This window comes from Capricornis sumatraensis, chromosome 17, assembly GCF_032405125.1.
Source record: "Capricornis sumatraensis isolate serow.1 chromosome 17, serow.2, whole genome shotgun sequence".
Taxonomy (NCBI): domain Eukaryota; kingdom Metazoa; phylum Chordata; class Mammalia; order Artiodactyla; family Bovidae; genus Capricornis; species Capricornis sumatraensis.
This window is the reverse complement of record NC_091085.1, coordinates 36,828,954-36,851,882: the sequence shown is the minus strand read 5'-3', so window position 1 is coordinate 36,851,882 and position 22,929 is coordinate 36,828,954.

The window sequence follows — 22,929 nt, the reverse complement described above, 5'->3', positions numbered from 1 at the left end:
AGAGAAAGGTTAGCATCATCCCTGGCCTTTACCCACTAGATACCAGAAGTACCCCACCCCCATGACAATTTTAAAAAAATGTACCTTGAAGAGAGTTATGTGCACAAAATCACCTCTAGTTGAGAATAATTGATAAAGAAGTATTGGTCTTTTAAAGAAAGGCTTTGGTTTCTTTACCTGGAGGAAAGAAATAGAACATGAGTGTGTAGATGGGTTTGTAGATTAGTTGGTAATAAAAGTAATTTTCTTCTCATGATTTTACCCTTCTCAATGAAATGAGTCAGGGTTATGTGGTTGGTCAAAGGGTCGAGAGTGACAAAGTTAAAAAGTCATTTTTGTAGAACGGGAAAAAAAGGTTCTTAGAAAAATCAAAGATTCCTGGTGAGCAGTTGGGGGGCGGGGCTACAGACTATTTCTTTTGCAGAAATTTTACTAGAGAGGCTTTAGACCAAAGAGACCAGACAGGAAAATGGAGGACAGTACCAAGATACTTCTTGATTTAATTCTAAAAATGGTAGATAAGATCCTGTCTTGATCTTACTTGGTCACGAACATTTAAAGCTGTTAAGTTCTTGAAACTTTTTGACTTTCCCATTACACCACATTTTCTTGCTTTTCCTTCTACTTCTGTAGCCATTCTTTTTTCAGTCAGATTTACAATTATCTTCCATCTGTTCCTTAATTTTCAGTAATTTCTAGGTTTATGACTTAAGCCCTCTATATTCTTACTGTTAACTGGTCTCCCTAAGCACTCTTTCTACTCAGGACTCTATTACCACTGTTTTTTTAAATCCCAACTCTTTTATATCTAAATTAGATTTTGACCCTGAATTTCAGATACAATGGATCTAGCTGTTTCCTGGGACATTTTCATCATATTTATTGTATAGTTCTTTAAAAAACAACATGCCCCAAACCAAGTTTCTCCATTCAGAACCTGCTTCTTTGTTCCTTTTCCTCTTCCAACTTAACAGAAGTCCCCAGTTGATTTATGATTCCCATCTTGGTGATTGAATCTGCAGCCCCTGAATATTGATTGGCATGGGTATATCCCTGTTGCCTCACATTAGTCAGTAGTCTTGTTTATATTACTCTGAAATTTCATGAATTCTTCCATATTTCCGGCTTCATCTTACTGTTCTTTTCTCTGTACACTGAAGTACTTGAAGTTTCCCAAAGATACTCTTCTCATCTTTAAGCTTTTACATGTGTTTCTCCAAACCCTTGAAATGCTTTTGCCTCCATCATCTTTGCTACACAAACTCCTAGTCGTGTTTCAGACTTGGTTAGACAAAAAAATAAGGGTATGCTCATTTCACAGATTGAAAATGAGATCCCAGAGAAAAGAAACTGAGCTCAGAAATGAGCATATACTCAGAGGAAATGTAGTAAATCAGATGAACTCAGTTTTAAAATTCACATCCTCATCAACATGAGACTGTAGAGAAACCCTAAGATTCACCCAAGTTAGGAAGTAAAGTAGGAGACTGGGGTACGTCTTAAATGTACCACTCAACTGAGGAGTAAAGAGAAGAAGCTGTAAGAAAAATTGCATGTTTTTGTCTTGATTCTGAAAGGAGGCAGGTAGGAAGTAACCACTTGATGGTCAGACATTGTAGATTTGTAGCTCAAATTCATAATATAGCTCTGTCTGAAAAAACTAGAGCTAAGAATATAAAGTAGTTCTAGACTGTTAATCATCACAGGTGTCTGACATAAGCATGCCTATATCCTGTCTGGAGGAACTTATTTCAGAGGTTGGCAAACTCTTCTGTACTGGGCTGGGTAGTAAGTATTTTCTGCTTTGCAGGCTACTTAGGATTTCGGTTCTCTGTAGCATGTACTTTGCTTCATGTTTTTTTGTTTTGTTTTTAAATGTAGCCATTTATTGTAAAAACTGTTTTTAGCTAGAGGGCTCTACATAAAACAGACTACAGGCCAAATTTGGCCCATTGATGTAGAATGACTTCATTCTAATATTATTAGAATGTAATATTCCTCCAAATATTGCCATAAGTATTTTCTAGGAAAATTAAGTGATCAAAGAAAAAAAATGGCTAAGCAGGCAAGGAAATAAGTTAGCAAGTGTATTATTGTAGCTGAAATGACAGCAGAAAGAGACCCATAGGTCCTTTGAATGCTGCAATTATCAAAGCACAGAAGAGTCACAGAATATAAATGTTTACATGGTTTAATTAACAAATGATGCCTGGCGTGCTGCAATTCATGGGGTCGCAAAGAGTTGGACACAACCGAGCAACTGAACTGAACTGAGGTTCAAAATATGTGAAGGGGAAAATTAACAGTTCAGATTTGAAAAAAAGGAACAAAGCTCCTTTAAGAAGTAAAAGTTTATTTGAAGTTAAGAATTCAATGGTTGGTTTTAATAGCAGGTGAGACAAAGTTGATGAAACACTGAGGATTTGTAAATTGAAAGAGAGGTCAGAAGAAATCACCCAGGATAAGCACAGAGTGAAAGGGAATGTATGAAAGAGCTTCAGGAATTGGGGATAGAATGTACAGATGTAATTAGAGTTCCAGAAAAAGCAGGGAAAGAAGGGGCAGAGGCAATACATGAAGAGAGATCGGTACAATTCAGTCACTCAGTCGTGACCGACTCTTTGCGACCCCATGAACTGCAGCACGCCAGGCCTCCCTGTCCATCACCAATTCCCAGAGTCCACCCAAACCCATGTCCATCGAGTCGGTGATGCCACCCAACCATCTCATCCTCTGTCATCTCCTTTTCCTCCTGCCCTCAATCTTTCCCAGCATCAGGGTCTTTTCAAATGAATCAGCTCTTCGCATCAGGGGGCCAAAGTATTGGAGTATCAGCTTTAGCATCAGTCCCTCCAATGAACACCCAGGACTTATCTCCTTTAGGATGGACCAGTTGGATCTCTTTGCAGTCCAAGGGACTCTCAAGAATCTTCTCCAACACCACAGTTCAAAAGCATCAATTCTTTGATGCTCATCTTTCTTTATAGTCCAACTCTCACATCCACACATGACTGCTGGAAAAACCACAGCATTGTTGAGACAGACCTTTGTTGACAAAGTAATGTCTCTGCTTTATATATGCTGTGTAGGTTGGTCATAACTTTCCTTCCAAGAAGTAAGCATCTTTTAGTTTCATGGCTGCAGTCACCATCAGCAGTGATTTTGGAGCCCCCCAAAAATAAAGTCTCTCACTGTTTCCATTGTTTCCCCATCTATATGCCAAGAAGTGATGCGACCAGATGCCATGATCTTAGTTTTCTGAATGTTGAGCTTTAAGCCAACTTTTTCACTCTCCTCTTTCACTTTCATAAAGAGGCTTTTTTAGCTCCTCTTCACTTTCTGCCATAAGGGTGGTGTCATCTGCATATCTGAGGCTGTTGATATTTCTCCCAGCAATCTTGATTCCAGCTTGTGTTCATTCAGCCTGGTGTTTCTCATGATGTACTCTGCATAGAAGTTAAATAAGCAGGGTGACAATATACAGTCTTGACGTACTCCTCTCCCGATTTGGAACCAGTCTGTTGTTCCATGTCCAGTTCTAACTGTTGCTTCCTGACCTACATACAGATTTCTTAGGAGGCAGGTCAGGTGGTCTGGTATTCCCATCTCTTTCAGAATGTTCCATAGTTTGTTGTGATACACACAGTCAAAGGCTTTGGCGTAGTCGATAAAGCAGAAGTAGATGTTTTTCTGGAACTCTCTTGCTTTTTCTATGATCCAATGGGTGTTGGTAATTTGGTCTCTGGTTACTCTGTCTTTTCTAAATCCAACTTGAGCATCTGTAAGTTCACGTTTCATGTTGAACTTTGAACTGTTGAAGCCTGGCTTGGAGAATTTTTAGCATTACTTTGCTAGCAAATGAGATGAGTGCAATTGTGCAGTAGTTTGAACATTCTTTGGCATTGCCTTTCTTTGGGATTGGAATGAAAACTGACCTTTTCCAGTCCTGTGGCCACTGCTGAGTTGTCCAAATTTGCTGGCATATTGAGTGCAGCACTTTCACAGTATCATCTTTTAGGATTTGAAATATCTCAACTGGAATTCCATCACCTCCACTAGCTTTGTTCATAGTGATGCTTCCTAAGGCCCACTTGACTTCGCATTCCAGGATGTCTGGCTCTAGGTGAGTGATCATACCATCATGATCATCTGGGTCGTGAAGATCTTTTTTGTACAGTTCTTCTGTGTATCCTTGCCACCTCTTCTTAATATCTTCTGCTTCTGTTAGGTCCATACCATTTCTGTCCTTTATTGTATCCATCTTTGCCTGAAATGTTACCTTTGTGTCTCTAATTTTCTTGAAGAGCCCTTTAGTCTTTTCCATTCTATTGTTTTCCTCTATTTCTTTGCATTGCTCACTGAGAAAGGCTTTCTTATCTTTCCTTGCTATTCTTTGGAACTCTGCATTCGGGTGGGTATAGCTTTCCTTTTCTCCTTTGCCTTTTCACTTCTCTTCTATTTGCAGCTATTTGAAAGGCTTCCTCAGACAAACATTTTGCCTCTTTGCATTTCTTTTCCTTGAGGATAGTCTTAATCCCTCTCTCCTGTACAGTGTCGTGAACCTCTGTCCATAGCTCTTCAGGTACTCTGTCTAACAGATCTAATCACTTGAATCTTTTTGTTGCTTCTACTGCATAATCGTAAGGGATTTGATTTAGGTCATATCTGAATGGCCTAGCGGTTTTCTCCACTTTCTTCAATTTAAGTCTGAATTTGGCAATAAGGAGTTCATGGTCTGTGCCACAATCAGCTCCCAGTCTTGTTTTTGCTGACCGTATAAAGCTTCTCCATCTTCTGCTGCAAAGAATATAATCAATCTGATTTCGGTATTGACCATGTGGTGATGTCCATGTGTAGAGTCTTCTCTTGTGTTGTTGGAAGAGGGTATTTGCTGTGACCAGTGTGTTCTATTAGCCTTTGCCCTGCTTTATTTTTGTTGTAGTCTTACTTTTTTAGGTGCAGTTCCCTATCTCGTCACTCATTAAGATCATCTTTTCCTTTAGTGCCTCAAACATAACTCTGTGATAGTTATTTTTAAGTCCCTATTGTAAAATCCAACATTTGAAATATCTGGAAGACAATTTCTATTGACTGTTATTTTCTGGACTGTGTGTTACAATTGTCTGTTTTATTTTACATTTTAAATATTAAATGAGAAATGTCTTTTTACTAGACATTATAGATATTATCTGTTTATACTGTAGAGATTATAGATTGTTGTCTTTTCTGAGGAATGTTGATTCTTTTTTCTTATTGGTTGCCCAACTTAAAATGTTTTTGGCTTGATTTTACTCTTTGTTGGGTCAGATCTTTGAAAAACCTCTAACTTGATAGAATTTAACCTGTAAACTCTGTGCCCCTTCAAAATCTTGTCAAGTATTGGGTTACAAGTGTGGGCCTTACTCTATAGCATGGCCTAATTTTAAGGTTATCTCAACTGGATCCCTTGCGTGTTGATGAGTAGTTAACAAGGGGTCTCCATTCTCAACTGGGTTTATATGTCATCATCTTCCAACACTCAGTTCAGTTCAATTGCTCAGTCGTGTCTGACTCTTTGCGACCCCATGAATTGCAGCACACCAGGCCTCCCTGTCCATCACCAACTCCCAGAGTTCACTCAAACTCATGTCCATCGAGTGAGTGATGCCAGCCAGCCATCTCATCCTCTGTCGTCCCCTTCTCCTCCTGCCCCCAATCCCTCCCAGCATCAGAGTCTTTTCCAATGAGTCAGCTCTTCGCATGAGGTAGCCAAAGTACTGGAGTTTCAGCTTTAGCATCATTCCTTCCATAGAACACCCAGGGCTGATCTCCTTTTCCAACTCTATTGGCCTTTAATATATGTCTTTAGCTCAGTTTCACTGCAGCCACTTTTGGCTACGTCTTAGGGAGTCTTATATTGGTTTTCAGTTATTTTCATTGAGAGAAATAGGCTTGTATCAGCTCCCTCTGTCATATGAAGGAGCAGAAGATCATAACTCTTACATCATAAAGTTAGTCTGACAGAATTCAGTCTTTGTAAAGAATAGTGCAATAGGAACTCAGATACTATAGGTAGTGCTAGATTAAATTGTTACAACCATCTTTTTTTTCCCCTTTTGGCCTGGTTTTGAACTTTATCTAAATGTTACCATACAGTATACTTTTTTTTAGCTTTTTATTGGAGTATAGTTAATTAACAATATTGTGATAATTTCAGGTGGACAGCAAAAGGACTCTGCCAAACATATTCAAGTATCCTTTCTTCCCCAAGTTCCCCTCTCACGCATGCTGCCACATAGCATTGAGCACAGTTCCTTGTCCTATGCAGTAGGTCCTTGTTGGTTATCCATTTAAAATAGAGCAGTGTGTAGATGCCCATCCCAAACTCCCTAACTGTCCCTTCCCCTGTCCTTCACCCCGTCCTTCATTTGTTCATTCATTACAGATATCTGAGTACCTGTGAAGTGTCAAGTATACTGGTAGGCACTTGTATACAGTGTTGAGTTAAATAAAAAGTTCCTGCTGCCATGGCATTTACAGGCCCAAGGTCCTTTATGTTTCCCCTGTTTGTTGAACTTGGACTAGGAACCCCTTTTGTATGTTCAGTTTAAGGTATAGACTAGTCAGCCCTACAGCTGACTCATATCTTGCCTTTTCCTGGGACTCTGCTTGATTTCCTTTACAGGTTTCTGTGGCAGAGAAATGTTTTTACAACTGCTAAAACAGTGGTTGAAAAGTTTTGCCCCCTTTTAACTTCTATCAAAGTTTTCATCCCTTGATGCAGGCAAGAGCTTAGTCTTGTTTTTTAGACAGTATTTGGAAATGTACAAAATCAGAATAGATAGTCCAGCTAGCAAAGGTAGCCAGTTGACTTGAAGCAGGAAAACGGAGAAAAGAGAGGTGAGGACAGAAAGTAGCCACTGGTGCTGGAAATGGGTGAACTATCTCTTAAGAAATGTTAAAATCTTGTGATTATTGCTAAGAACAATGATAATGAAAATCTTGTGTTTTAAAAAAGTGGATTGAAGAATGACCAAGAACACTAAAATAATATATGTCAATAAATGAAAAGCAAATCAGTTTCTAAAATATCTCCTTCAAAGATAATGTTAAAGCTAGCTGTTACAATGAAATATGTAGTTTATGAAATTCTAAATAAAAATTCTGGCCTATTCATTCTTTGATGGAATTCCAGTGATGTGTAACACAGATATACTTTTTAATATCTTGATAAGAGATAATTTATGAAAAATATACACATGTATACCCATGGTGGATTCATGTTGATGTATGGCAAAACCAATACGATATTGTAAAGTAATTAGTCTCCAATTAAAATAAATAAATTTATATTAAAAAAATAAATGGGAGATTTAAAAATAAGAAAAATATAGTTTGTAATTTTTAAATGACTTTCTTGAGTAAAGAAAAGAAAAGTTGCTCAACCTTTTGATTGATTGGTCTAAGAAGACATAACTGTGTCTTCTCTAATGCAGTGAAGTCAAAAATTATTTGGGAATTGGTTCTAGAGTCCTTTCTAAGTTGAAAATTGAGTATGGCCAAAATCCTCGTATAATTCCCTTTAACCAGTTATAAAGTATGTATATGGTTTTAAGCACAACGTCATATCATAATATGCATATGTAAAGTTATTATGTGTTTGATAATGTAGCAGGATCATATTTATATAACACTCAAGTGTTTCACTGTTAGAAGCACTGGAGCAAATTTATGAAGATTCTAACTTGGTGGCTTTTTCTGTTCATGGTCATCTTTTTCCTAAGAGCTGATATTTAGATTTAGTTAGTGTTTCTCTATGGTTCTCAACTTTTTAAAAAAAACATGGTGATGGTGCTCAGTGAAACTATAGTTGTTTGGATGGACACTTTACCTTTTAATCCTTTTTTTGGCCGCACTGCATGGCTTATAGTATTTTCCCAACCAAGGATCCAACCAGGACTCCCAGCAGTGGAAGTGCAGAATCCTAACTGCTGAACCACCAGGGGATTCCCTGAACACTTTATCTTTTCATGGTCAAGACATTATTAAAATGTATATATCCTTTTGTTGTGTTTTTCTTTATGGGAGGTAACATTTTAGGGCTTAAGTTCTCCAGTGCATGCAAATGTTCTTTGAGTAGAATGGTTGTTGCATTAAAAAATAATAACTTGAAAAAAGTTTTTGTTGTTGAGCAAGTAAAATCAAATTTCTATAAGTTAAATATCAATATTGTTTTAATGTACTGAAGCTAAAGATTGTTTGGGTAGATGGGATGGGAGCAGATTGTGAAGTGTCTTAAAAGCTATGTAGAAATTTAAAATAAGGAGCGATTGTACTTCTTATAAAGAAAAGTAGTATGATCAAAATATGGTTTAATAAGGTTTTAATCTCACAGAGGCATTAGTTTAGGTCAGAGTAGGGGAGGGCAGAGGATGAGTTACAATTCATTAATTGTAATCCAGGGATGAAATGAAGGGCTGAACCAAAGGGATAGCATTTATTATTTTTTCAACAAATATTCATTAATAGCCAGTTATGTTCCAGGCTTTGTGAGAATTGAAGATTAAGATATATTTCCATGATCTTTTGGTACGGAAAGATTTACTAACCAGGATATAACACAATGATGCTAATGATTGATAAAATGTACTACATTTAACTTTTTGTCTCTTACAAAAGACACCATAAGAGAGTGAAAAGGCAAGGTTCAGAGTAGGGGAAAAACCATTTACAACATCTTGTAAAGAACTCTTAAAAGTCAGTGAGAAGGACAACTGTATAGGAAAATGAGCAGTAGAATTAAATAGTCCTACCACAAAAAAAAAGCTATCCAAATAACTTGTAAAAAGGTTTTCATCATTATTAGTCATCAGAGAAATACAAATTAAAACCGCAGTCAGATAACATATCTACCAGAGTGGCTAAATATTTAAATTTTTAAGTTTTGGGGGATAATTATAGATTCATAAGAAGTTGGAATAATAGTTCAGAGAGGTCCATTGTATGCTTCATCCAGATAACCTTGAAAGGTTATCATCTTAGATAATTAAATCTAATATCTTAGATAAACCATAATTAAAGCACAATATTAAAACTAGGAAATTGATGTTCATTATCACAATGATAATATGTATGTGTAGTTCTGTGTCATTTTATCACATGTTGATTCACATAACTACCCTCAGAGTCAAGGCACTGAATTGGTTTTTCAGCATGAAGATCTCCCTTGTGTTCAAAAAAAAAAAAGATCTCCCTTCTGCTATTAAACTTAAACCCAGCTGCCTCCCTTCTGCTATTCCTAATCCTTGGTAGCCACTAATCTGTTCTCTATCTCTGCAATGTTATCATTTTGAGAATGTTACATAAATGGAATCATATAGCATGTTACCCTTTGAGATTGACATTTTTTTCAATCATAATGCCCTTGAGGTCCATTCAGAATGTTTATATCCATAGTTTCATCCTTTTCAAAAGGACTAAATTTTTAAAAACTGACAATCTCAAGTGGTGATGAGGATGTAGAGCAATATGAACTTACGTATTGCTAGTTGGAATATAAATAGGCACAACTACTATGAAAGCGTATTTGCCCATTTCTACCAAAATTGAAGTGCACCACCTAATTTAGCAATTCCACTCCTAGTAAATACTCAATAAAAATGTATGTCATGTCTGCTGTCATAAATCACAGGGATATTTTTGGGGGTGTCTATCTCCTAAAATAAAGGGAATAAAAGCAAAAATAAACAAATGGAACCTAATTAAACTTAAAAATTTTTTGCACAGCAAAGGAAATCATCAACAAAAGGGAATGACAACCTACCGACTGAGAGACATAATTTGCAAATTATATGACCAGTAAAGGGTTAGTGTCCAACATGTATAAACAGCTCATACAACTCAATATGGAAAACAAAGACAAAAAAGATTAAAAAATGGATCAAAGAACTGGATAGACATTTGTCCCAAGAGGACAGGTGGCCAACAGGCACATGAAAAGATGCTCAGCATGATTAATCATCGGGGAAATGCAAATCAAAACCACAATGGAATATCACCTCACATCTGTCAAAATGACACTCATCCAAAAGAACACAAATAACAAATGTTGGTGAGAGTATGGAGAAAAGGGAACCCTCCTACGCTGTTGGTTGGAATGTATATTGGTGCAGCCACTGTGCAAAGCAGTATGGAGGTTTCTCAAAAATCTAAAAGTAGAACCACCACATGACCTGACAATTCCAGTTCTCGGTGTATATCTGAGAAAACAACGAAAACACTTAATTTAACAAGATACACACACCCCAGTGTTCATAGCAGCAATATTTACAATTGCCAAAATATAGAAGCATCCAAAATGTGCATCAGCAGATGAGTGGATAAAGATGTGGTGTGTGTATTTATATGTGTTTATGTGCACACACAGACACAATGGAATACTATTCAGCCACAAAAAGAACAAAATTTTGCCATTTGTGGCAATGTGGATAGACTTAGCATTATGCTAAATGAAGTAAGTCAGAGGAAGAATGATCTCATTTATATGCGGAATCTAAAAAACAGTGAACTAGAGAATATAACAAAAAAGAAACATTCTCATGGGTATAGAGAACAAACTAGTGGTTACCAGCATGAGAGGAAAGGAGAGATGGGCAATATAGAGGTGGGTTAGTAAGAAGTACAAACTATTGAGTATAGGATAAGCTACCTTATCCTTGGTAGCTTGTACATATCCTTTGTATGTTGTACATATCCAAGGAATATAACCAATGCTTTATAATAACTATAAATGGAATATAACCTTTAAAAATTGTGCACCACTGTGTTGTACCCCTATCACATAGAATTGTTCTTACTGTTGTTTAGTTGCTCAGTTGTGTCCGACTCTTTGTGACCCCATGGGCTCTAGCCCACCAGGCCCCTTTGTCCATGGGGTTCTCCATGCAAGTATACTGGAGTGGCTTGCCATTTCCTACTCCAGGGGATCTTCCCAATCCAGGAATGGAACTGGCGTATCCTGCAAGTCTCTTGCATTGCAGGCAGATTCTTTACTGTTGAGCCCCTGGGGATAGCCCTTATAATACAGAATATTATATATCAATTATTATTGTTCAATCGCCCAGTTGTGTCCAACTCCTTGCAACCGCATGGACTGTAGCATGCCAGACCTCCCTATCCTGCACCATCTTCCAAAGTTTGCCCAAGTTCATGTCCATTGCATCGTTGATGCCATCCAGCCATCTCATCCTCTGATGCCCTCTTCTCTTTCTGGCCTCAATCATTCCCAGCATCAGGGACTTTTCCAATGAGTCAGTCATTCGCATCAGGTGACCAAAATACTGGAGCTTCAGTTTTAGCATCAGTCCTCCTAATGAGTATTCAGGGTAGATTTCCTTTAAGATTGACTGGTTTGATCTCCTTGCAGCCCAGGGGACTCTCAGGAGTCTTCTCCAGCACCACAGTTTGAAGGCATCAGTTCTTTGGTGCTCTGCCTTCTTTATGGTCCAGCTTTCACAATCACAAAATAAATGTCAATTATACTTCAGTTTAAAAGAAAAAGAGAGAAAGGGACTAACCTGGTGGTCCAGAGGTTAAAACTCCACACTTCTGCTGCAGGAGGCATGGATTTGATCCCTGATCTGGGAACTAAGATCCTGCATGCCTTGTTATGCAGCCAAAAAGAAGAGAGAGAGAAAAGAAAGAAACCTATATTTTAAGAGTTCCAGATATAGAAAACAAACTTATGGTTACCAGGGGATAGAGCAGAGGGAGAGATAAACTGGGAGACTGGGACTGACATATATAGACTACTATATATAAAACAGATGACTAATAATAACCTGCTATATAGCATAAGAAACTCTACTCAATACTCTATAATGACCTAAATGGGAAAAGGATCTTAAAAAAGTGAATATATATATATAACTGATTCACTTACTGTACACCTGAAAGTAATACAACATTGTAAATCAACTATATGCCTATAAGAATTTTTTAAAAAGAGGGAAAAAATATATCTGTTGACCAAAGTAAGTGTTCTGCAAAAACAGTTATGGTAACATTTTTTATAATGACTATAGTCTGAAAAGGACCTGAATGCTCATCAACAGTGGAATGGATTTTTTAAAAATCATAGTTTGATCATTGCAGGGATGGACAAGCTTTTTCTGCAATTGTAGCACTGGAGCCAGCCATATGCAGTATATGAACAAATAGGTGTGTTGTGTTCCAATAAAACTACTTAACAAAAACAAACTTGGCTTTTAGGGGCTGTAGTTTGCTGATCTCTGGTGTAGGGTCACAAACTATAAATGAATCTCGTAAAGATATTTTCGTGTAAAAGAAACCATTTTATTATTACTTTTTTATAAAATTGAAAGACAGGCAAATGAATCTGTAGAATTAAAGTCAGAGTGTTGGCTATCTTTAGGAAGAAAGAGGGTAGTAATAGAAAGGTGCATGAAGGGTACTTCTAGGGTGCTTAGTTATCAGTTCAGTTTGGTTCAGTTGCTCAATCGTGTGCGACTCTTTGCAACCCCATGAATCGCAGCACACCAGGTCTCCCTGTCCATCACCAAGCCCCGGAGTTCACTTAGACTCATGTCCATCGAGTCAGTGATGCCATCCAGCCATCTCATCCTCTGTCGTCCCCTTCTCCCCCTGCCCCCAATCCCTCCCAGCATCAGAGTCTTTTCCAATGAGTCAACTCTTCACATGAGGTGGCCAAAGTACTGGAGTTTCAGCTTCAGCATCATTCCCTCCAAAGAAATCCCAGGGCTGATCTTCAGAATGGACTGGTTGGATCTCCTTGCAGTCCAAGGGACTCTCAAGAGTCTTCTCCAACACCACAGTTCAAAAGCATCAATTCTTCGGCGCTCAGCTTTCTTCACAGTCCAACTCTCACATCCATACATGACCACTGGAAAAACCATAGCCTTGACTAGACGGACCTTTGTTGGCAAAGTAATGTCTCTGCTTTTGAATATGCTATCTAGGTTGGTCATAACTTTTCTTCCAAGGAGTAAGCGTCTTTTAATTTCATGGCTGCAGTCACCATCTGCAGTGCTTAGTTATATCTTTACCCAAATGGTGGTCCCACAGGTTCATTCACTTTTGACCCCTCATTGAGATATAAACTTATGATTTATGTCCTCAATAATGTGTATATGTATATATAAATTTGGCTGTGTTATATCTTAGTTAATTTTAAAAATTAAAAACAAAACAGAAATATATAATTTGTGTTCCTGTCAGAATAGAACTGTTTATTCATTTTTGGCATGTGAGAAGCATACAATAAATGTTCACTGAAGTGAGAACTGCTAATAGCAAGCTCTATAGCAAGAGGAGGGCCAGTGAAGAGTAATGACTCTGAATTAGCTTGAAGAGTTTATTGAAGACTTTTGGGAAAGTAATTTTGGTATGTAATTTTGGGAAGTAATCATTTAAGACATTTTCATGGAAAAAAGACAGACAGATCCTATTTTGAAAGGCTAATTGGATCTCATAAATGGTGTGAACTGGCAAGTAGCTATTCATATTTGAAGACAGAAGGAAAAGGTTGTTTGGTTAGCTATTAAGAGCAAGATGTCACAACTATTTTGGAATTATGTTGTTTAATTTGATTCATCAGACAAATAACTTTGTCTTTTACCTGTGTCCATTCTTTTTAGATGTTACGCTGTAAATTTTAAGGTTATGGACATATTAGCACTGAGTAATGTAGACATGATATAGGGTTTATTGGGGAAAATAACCAGACGTAATACAATGTAAGTAGCCCCTCAAACTCTTCCCCCCTCCCCTCATGGCTTCGGCCAGGCTTGGATAGTCTTCATGCACTATGGCCAAATGACCTTCCGGTAGAGAATGGCCTTTACCTTTGTAATGTTTTGTATATTTGTAGTTCAGGGCAAGGAAGATCTAAGTAATTATGTAACAGAAATTAGAAGGGGGCCTAGGGACATGGATGGGCCCATTCTTCCTTAGAGCTAACAACATAGACCTACTCGGCATCCTTGCTGCTAAGTTTATAAAAGGGGTTTGGAAATGAATCTTCAGATCCATCTAGACTTATCTTCCATCATATGTTTCCCCTATTAGAAAATGAGGTAGAAACTTCTTGGACTAGTATTAAACGTCTACTGCTGCTGCTGCTGTCGCTTCAGTCATGTCTGACTCTGTGCAACCCCATAGATGGCAGCCCACCAGGCTCCCCCATCCCTGGGATTCTCAAGGCAATGTGTTGCCATTTCCTTCTCCAGTGCATGAAAGGAAAAAGTGATGAAAGGGAAGTCGCTCAGTCGTGTCTGACTCTTAGAGACCCCATGGACTGCAGCCCATCAGGCTCCTCCATCCATGGAATTTTCCAAGCAAGAGTACAGGAGTGGGTTGCATTTCTCCAACTTCCTTATCAGGGCTTTTTGCCACTAGTTCTAAATAAATTCTCTCATTTATTGAATTATCTTCTAATAAATGGCCATTTATTCCAAGCTTCTCATCTGTGCTCATAGTACCTAATTTAGGATTCTTTTCCCTTTCTCTAAATTCTCATTTAAGGAGCTTCTTTTGTCTCACCTCCTCTGTGATGCCTCCCTTATGATCTCAATTCTTATACCAAATATTACACTTTTCAGATACTGTCTAATATTATTTTTATTTGTACATTTCTTTCTCTCCATCTAACTGGTAAATTCCTTAAGGATAGGAAATGTGTATTAGATTACTTTGTAACCTCTATAATACCTTAATGGTCTTTTGTCTCAATGCTCAATAAGTAATTAATGATAAGAATGTATGTTCTTATAATATGTTTTAATTATAAAATGTTTATAACATTTTAGGGTTCTTGATGCCACCTTTAGACTCTGAATATTAATTATTTTTAAGTATGATGCTGGATTCTTTATTGGAACATCTTTTTTTATTCTGTTGCAATCAATTCCGGTTTTTAAAACTCATTATTTTGAGATTGGTATCAATTATTGTCTGTTGGTTACTCTCTTAGCCAGTTTAGTAATTAGATTCCTCCATTCTACTTTAGCAAGAAGTTGAGAACTTTAAGAAGCTAAATCTCATTAGTAAAGAGCAGTTTGAAAACCTAACACCTGAGCTTCCTTTTGAGCCAAACCAAGAAGTTCCTGTAGCAGCTTCACAGTCCAGGCAAGGTATGTAAGTCTGATTTTCTGTAAGTGTCTAAATAATATTAAAGCAGTTCTAAATTGTTTTTAAAGTTCGCTGCTTTGTTATTTGTGGAAAATGTTTAGATGTCTGATAAAAGGCTAGAATTTTAAAACTCAGCTTTTATATATCCTTTGATGAACTTCAAAACATTTTAAAGCCTTAAAAAATACAGATAGTAAATTTGGTAAGACAGCCATGTAGTAAGTGGACATAGTTGAAATCCCATCTTACTCTTGGTAAACAGGCAGGTAATCAATGACACAGGTGAACCAGGAGTTGTCTATTATATTACTAGATCATGCTCAAACTCAAATGCTTGCTTAAGAAGTAAGCTGAATTGGTTGGTTCTTTATGTGTCTTTCTTGATTTTAAGTTTGCTAGGAATCCTTCTCTTCGCGAAATAAGGAAAAATTTTCACTGACTTGCTGATTTCTTAAAATATACCATCAGTATAATTCTTTTGCTTTAAAGCCTTAGCTTTGTGTGAAAGTGGAAATACATTTGGGAGATTCATAAATTGAATCTGATATTTTCAGACAAGTGTAACTGATTTTATTATAGTTTTTCTGGAAGGCAGATTAAAGAAAAACTTTTAATTTGGAAAACTTCAGACATATGTAAAAATAGAGCAAATTGTATAATGAAATACCATTACCCATTATCTACTTATGCATTAGCTACTTACTCATCTTGTAGCCAATTTTATTTCATCTTGACTCCACTCATTCTCTTTACCTCCCATTGAATTATTTTGAAGCAAACTCCTAATCATATTATTCATATTTTTTATTTGTATATATTTTTATATATGTTATTAAAAAGGACATCTATTTTAACACATAAATAACCCAGTACCATTATCATACTAAAATTGTTAGTAAAATTCCTTAATATGAAATACCTAGTTGGTGTTCAGATTTTCTCATTCCTCACTTAAAAAAAAAATCAGGATCCTTAAAAGTTCCAAACATTGCAATATGTTGATATGTCTCTTTTAGTATATAGGTTCATACTGGTTTTTTTTTTTTCCCCCTTGAACTTTATTGTTGTAGAAACTAGATTGTTTGCCCTGTATAGTATCTTACATTCTGGATTTTGCTGATTGCATCCCCATGGTCATCCAGCCATTTTCTGGTCCTGAATTTTCTTTAATTGTGATTTTGATACAGAGGCTTGAACAGACTGAGGCTCACATTTCTGTAAGAATATGTCATATATTGTTTTGAAAACTACACCATGAGGCACATAATGCTTGATTCTTTCTTTGTGTTGGTGTTAGCTATTGACAGTCATTTTTTGTAGCTTTTGGTTCACATGGGGCTTCAAAATAGTGATAACTCTGTTTTCATAATTCTTTCTTAATTTAGTAGATTACATCTGTAAAGAGAATTTCCGTTAACTGACTGTTTATCCTGAGATAGAGTCCTAACAGGAAAAGGAATAAATGCTTAATTTTTTGTTTTTGTTTACTGTTTCCAAAGTAATGAGCTGGTTGTCTATATCTTTCTTTGGTGAGCAACAAGGAGTCTTTTCGGTTGTGATTTTAAATTTTTAAATTTAATAATTAATAATAATTTAAAAATTATCACTATGATCAAAACTATTCATTCATCAATAAATTTGGTAGAGTTGCAGGATACAAAATTAATATATATATAGATACCAGTTGTATACTATCAAGAAAGTATCAGAAAGAGAAATTAAGGAAACCATCCCATTTATAATTACATTAAAAATAATAAAATACCTGTGAATAAACCTGCCTACAGAGGTGAAAGACCTGTACTTGGAAAACTGTCAGAAACTGATGAAAGAAATTGAAGATGACAGAGACAGATGGAGAGATATACCATGTTCTTGGATTGGAAGAATTAATATTGTTAAAGTGAACATACTGTCCAAGACAATGAACAGATTCAATGAAGTCCCAATGACAAACTTCCATGGTATTCCAGTGGTAAAGAATCTGCTTGCCAATGCAGGGAACACAGGTTTTGATCCCTGGTCCAGGAAGATTCCACATGCTGTGGGGCAACTAAGCCACTGCGCCACAGCTAATGAGCCTGATCTCTGGAATTCACAAGCTGCAACTTCTGAGCCCATGAGCCACAGCTCCTGAAGCCCTCACACCTTAGAGCCAGTGCTCCACAACAAAAGAAGCCACCACAGTGACACACCCACACACCACAACTGGAGAGTATTAGCCCCCAATCTTCACAACTAGAGAAAGCCCATGCACAGCAATGAAGACCAAGTGCAGGGCCCCACCCCCCTGCAAAAAAATGCCAATGACATTTGTCACAGGGCTAGAATAAATTGGAAGCACGAAAGGTGCCAAATGATTATTTTTCAAGACTCAAAGCAATCTTGAGAAAGAATAACAGTTGGAAGAATCAGAATCCCTAATTAAGACTATACTACAAATCTATAGCAACCTAAGTGTCCATCAACAGATGAATAAATAAAGAAGGTATGGTACGTATAGATACACTCAGTTCAGTTCAGTTCAATCGCTCAGTCGTGTCTGACTCTTTGTGACCCCATGAACCTCAGCACGCCAGGCCTCCCTCCCTGTCCATCACCAACTTCCAGAGTTAACCCACATCCATGTCCATCGAGTCGATGATGTCATCCAACCATCTCATCCTCTGTTGTCCCCTTCTCCTCCTGCCCTCAATCTTTTCCAGCATCAGGGTCTTTTCCAATGAGTCAGCTCTTCGCATCAGGTGGCCAAAGTATTGGAGTTTCAGCCTTGACATCAGTCCTTTCGATGAACACCCAGGACTGCAATCCTTTAGGATGACCATAAAAAAAAGAGCAGAATTTTGTGATTTGCAGGAACATGGATAGACGTGGAGGGCATTATACTACGTGAAATAAATCAGACAAAGACAAATACTCTATGATATTTCTTATATGTGAAATCTAAAAAATACAACAAACTAGTGAATTATAACAAAACAAGAAACAGACTCACAGATACAGACTAGTGGTTTCCAATGGGGAGAAGGAATGGGGGAGATTATGAGGTTAGGGGATTAAGAGATACAAACTATTATGTGTGATATAGGCTACAAGGGTTTAGTGTATAATATGGGGAATATAGCCAATATTATTTATAATTATAAATGGAGTATTACCTTTATAAAAATTGTGAATCACTATATTGTACATCTCCAACTTATATAATGTGCATCAGCTATACTTTGATTAAAATATCACTAAGAACTGTACAAAAAAGATCTTCATGACCCAGATAAACACGATGGTGTGATCACTCACTAGAGCCAGACATCCTGGAATGTGAAGTCAAGTGGGCCTTAGAAAACATCACTATGAACAAAGCTAGTGGAGGTGATGGAATTCCAGTTGAGCTGTTTCAAATCCTGAAAGATGATGCTGTGAAAGTGCTGCACTCAATATGCCAGCAAATTTGGACAACTCAGCAGTGGCCACAGGACTGGAAAAGGTCAGTTTTCATTCCAATCCCAAATGCCAAAGAATGCTCAAACTCCTGCACAATTGCACTCATCTCACATGCTAGTAAAGTAATGCTCAAAATTCTCCAAGCCGGGCTTCAGCAATACGTGAACCGTGAACTACCTGATGTTCAAGCTGGTTTTAGAAAAGGCAGAGGAACCAGAGATCAAATTGCCAACATCCTCTGGATCATGGAAAAAGCAAGAGAGTTCCAGAAAAACATCTATTTCTGCTTTATTGACTATGCCAAAGCCTTTGAATGTGTGGATCACAATAAACTGTGGAAAATTCTGAAAGAGATGGGAATACCAGACCACCTGACCTGCCTCTTGAGAAATCTGTATGCAGGTCAGGAAGCAACAGTTAGAACTGGACATGGAACAACAGACTGGTTCCAAATCGGGAAAGGAGTACGTCAAGACTGTATATTGTCACCCTGCTTATTTAACTTCTATGCAGAGTACGTCATGAGAAACGCTGGACTGGAAGAAACACAAGCTGGAATCAAGATTGCCAGGAGAAATATCAATAACCTCAGCTATGCAGATGACACCACCCTTATGGCAGAAAGTGAAGAGGAACTAAAAATCCTCTTGATGAAAGTGAAAGAGGAGAGTGAAAAAGTTGGCTTAAAGCTCAACATACAGAAAATGAATATCATGGCATCCGGTCCCATCACTTCATGGGAAATAGATGGGGAAACAGTGGAAACAGTGTCAGACTTTATTTTTTGGGGCTCCAAAATCACTGCAGATGGTGACTGCAGCCATGAAATTAAAAGACGCTTACTCCTTGGAAGAAAAGTTATGACCAACCTAGATAGCATATTCAAAAGCAGAGACATTACTTTGCCAACAAAGGTCCGTCCAGTCAAGGCTATGGTTTTTCCAGTGGTCATGTATGGATGTGAGAGTTGGACTGTGAAGAAGGCTGAACGCCGAAGAATTGATGCTTTTAAACTGTGGTGTTGGAGAAGACTCTTGAGAGTCCCTTGGACTGCAAGGAGATCCAACCAGTCCATTCTGAAGGAGATCAGCCCTGGGTGTTCTTTGGAGGGAATGATGCTGAAGCTGAAACTCCAGTACTTTGGCCACCTCATGTGAAGAGTTGACTCATTGGAAAAGACTCTGATGCTGGGAGGGATTGGAGTCAGGAGGAGAAGGGGACGACAGAGGATGAGATGGCTGGATGGCATCACTGACTCGATGGATGTGAGGCTGAGTGAACTCCGGGAGATGGTAATGGACAGGGAGGCCTTGTGTGCTGCGATTCATGGGGTCGCAAAGAGTCGGACACGAATGAGCGACTGAACTGAACTGAACTGATTATCTCTTAAATGTATTAGATGAATTATACTCTCATCTTGTTGATAACTTGTGCTGTTTATCAGTTTATTTTCTTTATCTACCTTTCATTGCTTTGTTTTGTGATAATGGAGTTGGATTCCTAACTGTCTTATTTGCCAGCTGGCCTGATGTTAATTAAGCTTTGTCAGTATTCTAGTTGCTACTGAGTTGCTTATTGTTTCTAGGCCTTTTCCACTGAAAGAGCTTGGAAAGTTTTTTAAGGAAAATTACATTATGATTTTATGTTAATAGTTTTTGTTCACATTTAATATTAAAGGTTTTATTAAATTTTATATTTGTACCGCCTTTTACTTACATAAAAAAATTCCTATGTACAGTAACAGAATTGTTTATCCTATAATAATTTAAGAATAACAATAATATTACTGTAAATAGTAAAAGCTTACTTGTTTTAAAGTTCTTTAAACATTTAAAATTTGAACTGTTTAAAACTTTATACTTTTAAACTTTAAAAATGTTCTTAGGGTATTCCACTAGGGATCTTCAGAGTAATTATAAGATTTTTCATGTTGTTTAATTTGAATACCTTAAAATTAACAATTTATGCCCCTCCCTACATCATAGAATTAAAGTCCCATGAGGTATATTTTATTTATTTTTATTTATTTAAATTCCTGGGATCCACTTTTAATTTTTTATATATTATGCTATGCTATACAATGCAATTTTAAAATTCAGTGACTCAAAGTCATTTAAAGTGATTATTAAAGTCAGAGTTAGCATGTGTATTTTTTTCATGGTTAAAGAAGTGACCATGTTTTCATTTTATTTTTAATTGGATAATAATTACTTTATAATATTGTGATATTTTCTGCTTTATGTCAACATGAATTAGCCATAGATATACATATGTCCCCTCCCTCCCACCTTTTTTCCCCATCCTACCCCTCTAAGCGCACTGACTTTGGGTTGTCTGCATCATACAGCAAATTCCCACTGGCTGTCTATTGTTACATATGGTAATGCATGTGTTTCAATGCTACTCTCTCAAATCATCCCACCCTCTCCTTCCCCCACTACGTCCAAAAGTCTGGCCTTTATGTCCGCATCTCCTTTGCTGCTCTGCAGTAGGATCATCAGTACCATCTTTCTAGATTCCGTATATATGCATTAATATACCATATTTGTCTTTCTCTTTCACTTCACTCTGTATAATAGGTTCTAGGTTCATCCACCTCATTAGAACTGACTCAAATGCATTCCTTTTTATAGCTGAATAAGATTCAAGTATACACTTACGTGTATGTGTACCACAACTTCTTTATTCATTCATCTGTCAATGGACGTCTAGGTTGCTTCCATGTCCTTAGCTATTGTAAATAGTGCTGCAGTGAACGTTGGGGTACATGTGTCTTTTTCAAGTATGATTTCCTCAGGGTATATGCCCAGGAGTGGGATTGCTGGGCCTTATGATAGTTTTATTCATCGTTAAGGAATCTCCATACTGTTCTCCACAGTGCCTGTATCAATTTACATTCCCACCACAGTGCAGGAGGGTTCCCTTTTCTCCACACCCTTTCCAACATTTATTGTCTGTAGATTTTTTGATGATGGCCATTCTGACTGGTATGAGACAATAGCTCATTGTAGTTTTGATTTGCATTTCTCTAATGTTAAGCAATGTTGAGCAGCTTTTCATGTGTTTATTAGTTGTATATATGTCTTCTTTAGAGAAATGTCTGTTTAGAAGTGACCACATTTTAAATAAACAAAGGTTTCATGTTAGCATCTTTGTTTGGTTTGGCACCTTGGACTATATCCTCTGAGAACTATTAAAGAAATATGTAAAGTCTTGGAATAAACTATAGATTACCCTCTGATCCCCTGATAATATCAATAATTTTTATTGTTAACTGGGCAAATGTATTGCTCTGTGCAAAGGGAAAAAATATAGCACTCTACTTTCAAAAGGAAAGAAGCCTAGAGGATATGGTTCACAGCTACAAAAATACATGTGATTCATTTGAAAATGGAGCCCTCTTAAAGACAGTGATCTAGTCAACCATTAGTATCTTCCATTGCCAAAAGTAAATATTCTCCCATATGCAGTTTGAATTGCATCATATCTGCCACTCTTCATGTTACTCATTTTCAGTTCAGTTCAGTTCAGTTCAGTTCAGTCGCTCAGTCGTGTCCGACTCTTTGCGACCCCATGAATTGCAGCACGCCAGGCCTCCCTGTCCATCACCATCTCCCGGAGTTCACTCAAACTCACGTCCATCGAGTCAGTGATGCCATCGAGCCATCTCATGCTCTGTCATCCCCTTTTCCTCCTGCCCCCAATTCCTCCCAGCATCAAAGTCTTTTCCTGTGAGTCAACTCTTCTCATGAGGTGGCCAAAGTACTGGAGTTTCAGCTTCAGCATCATTCCCTCCAAAGAACACCCAGGGCTGATCTCCTTCAGAATGGACTGGTTGGATCTCCTTGCAGTCCAAGGGTCTTCTCCAACACCACAGTTCAAAAGCATCGATTCTTTGGCACTCAGCTTTCTTCACAGTCCAACTCTCATATCCATACATGACCACAGGAAAAACCAGAGCCTTGACTAAACGGACCTTTGTTGGCAAAGTAATATCTCTGCTTTTGAATATGCTATCTAGGTTGGTCATAACTTTTCTTCCAAGGAGTGTCTTTTAATTTCATGGCTGCAGTCACCATCTGCAGTGATTTTGGAGCCCCAAAAAATAAAGTCTGACACTGTTTCTACTGTTTCTCCATCTGTTTGCCATGAAGTGATGGGACCAGATGCCATGATCTTAGTTTTCTGAATGTTGAGCTTTAAGCCAACTTTTTCACTCTCCTCCTTGGTATATTCACATAAGGGAAAAATATGCAGTAGTGGGAAATAAAAGATCTAAAGCTATTTGTGATGGTTTAATCTTAAAAGTAGAGGATGTAAAAAATCAGTTCGCTAAAT